We start from the raw sequence: 3,171 nt of genomic DNA, 5'->3' as shown, positions 1-3,171 counted from the left end.
ACTCTCTTGTGATGTGTGTCGTGACCCGAGATCAGCAGCACCGGGTTCATCAGGCCAGAGGTTCGAGCTGTGCACATCACAGTTTCTGATGCTTCTGTTTCATCCACAGTTTCTGCTGCTTCTGTTTCATCAGTTTCTGATGCTTCTGTTTCATCAGTTTCTGATGCTTCTGTTTCATCAGTTTCTGATGCTTCTGTTTCATCAGTTTCTGATGCTTCTGTTTCATAAGTTTCTGATGCTTCTGTTTCATCAGTTTCTGATGCTTCTGTTTCATAAGTTTCTGATGCTTCTGTTTCATCAGTTTCTGATGCTTCTGTTTCATCAGTTTCTGATGCTTCTGTTTCATCAGTTTCTGATGCTTCTGTTTCATAAGTTTCTGATGCTTCTGTTTCATCAGTTTCTGATGCTTCTGTTTCATCCGTTTCTGATGCTTCTGTTTCATCAGTTTCTGATGCTTCTGTTTCATCCGTTTCTGATGCTTCTGTTTCATCAGTTTCTGATGCTTCTGTTTCATCCGTTTCTGATGCTTCTGTTTCATCAGTTTCTGATGCTTCTGTTTCATCCGTTTCTGATGCTTCTGTTTCATCCGTTTCTGATGCTTCTGTTTCATCCGTTTCTGATGCTTCTGTTTCATACACAGTTTCTGCTGCTTCTGTTTCATCAGTTTCTGATGCTTCTGTTTCATCAGTTTCTGATGCTTCTGTTTCAGCCGGTTTCTGATGCTTCTGTTTCATCCGTTTCTGATGCTTCTGTTTCATCAGTTTCTGATGCTTCTGTTTCATCCGTTTCTGATGCTTCTGTTTCATCAGTTTCTGATGCTTCTGTTTCATCAGTTTCTGTTTCATCCGTTTCTGATGCTTCTGTTTCATCCGTTTCTGATGCTACTGTTTCATCAGTTTCATCAGTTTCTGTTTCATCCGTTTCTGATGCTTCTGTTTCATCCGTTTCTGATGCTTCTGTTTCATCCGTTTCTGATGCTTCTGTTTCATCAGTTTCTGATGCTTCTGTTTCATCCGTTTCTTATGCTTCTGTTTCATCCGTTTCTGATGCTTCTGTTTCATCCGTTTCTGATGCTTCTGTTTCATCCGTTTCTGATGCTTCTGTTTCATCCGTTTCTGATGCTTCTGTTTCATCAGTTTCTGATGCTTCTGTTTCATCCGTTTCTTATGCTTCTGTTTCATCCGTTTCTGATGCTTCTGTTTCATCCGTTTCTGATGCTTCTGTTTCATCCGTTTCTGATGCTTCTGTTTCATCCGTTTCTGATGCTTCTGTTTCATCAGTTTCTGATGCTTTTGTTTCATCACTTTCTGATGCTTCTGTTTCATCCGTTTCTGATGCTTCTGTTTCATCCGTTTCTGATGCTTCTGTTTCATCAATTTCTGATGCTTCTGTTTCATCCGTTTATGATGCTTCTGTTTCATCAGTTTCTGATGCTTCTGTTTCATCAGTTTCTGATGCTTCTGTTTCATCAGTTTCTGATGCTTCTGTTTCATCAGTTTCTGTTTCATCCGTTTCTGATGCTTCTGTTTCATCAGTTTCTGATGCTTCTGTTTCATCCGTTTCTGATGCTTCTGTTTCATCCGTTTCTGATGCTTCTGTTTCATCCGTTTCTGATGCTTCTGTTTCATCAGTTTCTGTTTCATCCGTTTCTGATGCTTCTGTTTCATCAGTTTCTGTTTCATCCGTTTCTGATGCTTCTGTTTCATCAGTTTCTGTTTCATCCGTTTCTGATGCTTCTGTTTCATCCGTTTCTGATGCTTCTGTTTCGTCACACCTTCATCTTATAGAAACGTGTGAACAGGGAATGTTCTGGCCAGATTCTCTCAGTGTTATAAACAAACGGTCCTCCAGTCACGTTCATTCAAAGTTATCTGATCTTTAATAATTTTCTCAAAACGTTAGAACAAAAAACATTATTTATACATCATTCATTTAATGTTTTTTTTTCCTGAAACATTGTAATTGTTCGTGTTTCAGGACGTTCAGAGAACATTCAAAATTACATTCCATTATGTTTGAAGAATGATACAATGGAATGTTCAGAAACACTTTCTTTACAGCGTTCTTGTTACATATGTTACATGTACATAGTAATAACAGTAAATTATGCAAATTAACATTCAACTAACCCTCATCCTAATCCTACCCTACTGCTTAATATTACTCAGTACTTAAATATATAATTACACTGTAACAAAGACACCTTCAAATAAAGCGCAACCGAATGTTCTCTTAATGTTTGTATAAACAAGGAAACACGTTCTCAGAACATATTCATTATTTCCTTCAGTTTCAGATGGACAGAGCTGTGATTACTGATTAATACACAAGAAAACATCTAAATAAACAGGTTTCTTTCACATGTTTCTCTTCAGAATTAAAGTGATTGTTCACCTAAAAATGATCTTTCTGTCATAATTTACTCGCTCTTGTTCATGAGTTTCTTTTGAGGAACACAAGCAACATTATGGAAGCTTGTTTCTGCCACGAATAAAACAAAAATAATTCACAGTCTTTATCTCACAATTCTCATAGTTTACACTTTTTTCATAATTGTCAGATAAAAAGTCACCTTTTCTTTTTTTTGAGGCACAAGCGTGAATACCACTGAATGAAAAAACTAATCAAACTCAAAAATGTCAAACTATCATATTTTTCTCTTTCAAGGCGGAAAGTTACTATTCCTATTATTTCCATTGGTTTTTCTTTTGCCAAGTTACTTATTAAAAAAACGTTAATGTTTTACAAGTAGGCATTTTCGTGTTCAACCATAAGATTTTAATAATAAATGAAAGCATAAACCCAATTACCCAGCAAACACTGCACATTTTCTCAACCTGGTCATATGGTTCATTTCTGGTTATTTTTTGGGAACCAAATGTTTCGGAACATTCTTATTAGGTTCTCTTTTCTTGTAACCAAAAACTAGAGTTTATTTTTACAACCTAAACATTTAACCTATATTCTACAGAACATTCTCTAATCCCTAGAGGTATATTTTTCATTTTATTTTTATAACCATGTAAACTACTCTTCCAGTTGAAACGTTGCACATGTTTTGATGTGATGATATATGTAGACCGCGAGCACGCGCAGTTAGTGCTGCCACCGTGTGGCGACTCCGTGAACTGCAGCGTTGCGCTCTCCGCGTGCGTCATCTCTGATGACAGC

This window comes from Siphateles boraxobius, unplaced genomic scaffold, assembly GCF_051911475.1.
Source record: "Siphateles boraxobius isolate OS27281-9 unplaced genomic scaffold, OSU_SipBor_1 202, whole genome shotgun sequence".
Classification (NCBI taxonomy): Eukaryota; Metazoa; Chordata; class Actinopteri; order Cypriniformes; family Leuciscidae; genus Siphateles; species Siphateles boraxobius.
The sequence above is the reverse complement of the archived record's forward strand: the minus strand, read 5'-3'. Positions refer to the sequence as shown.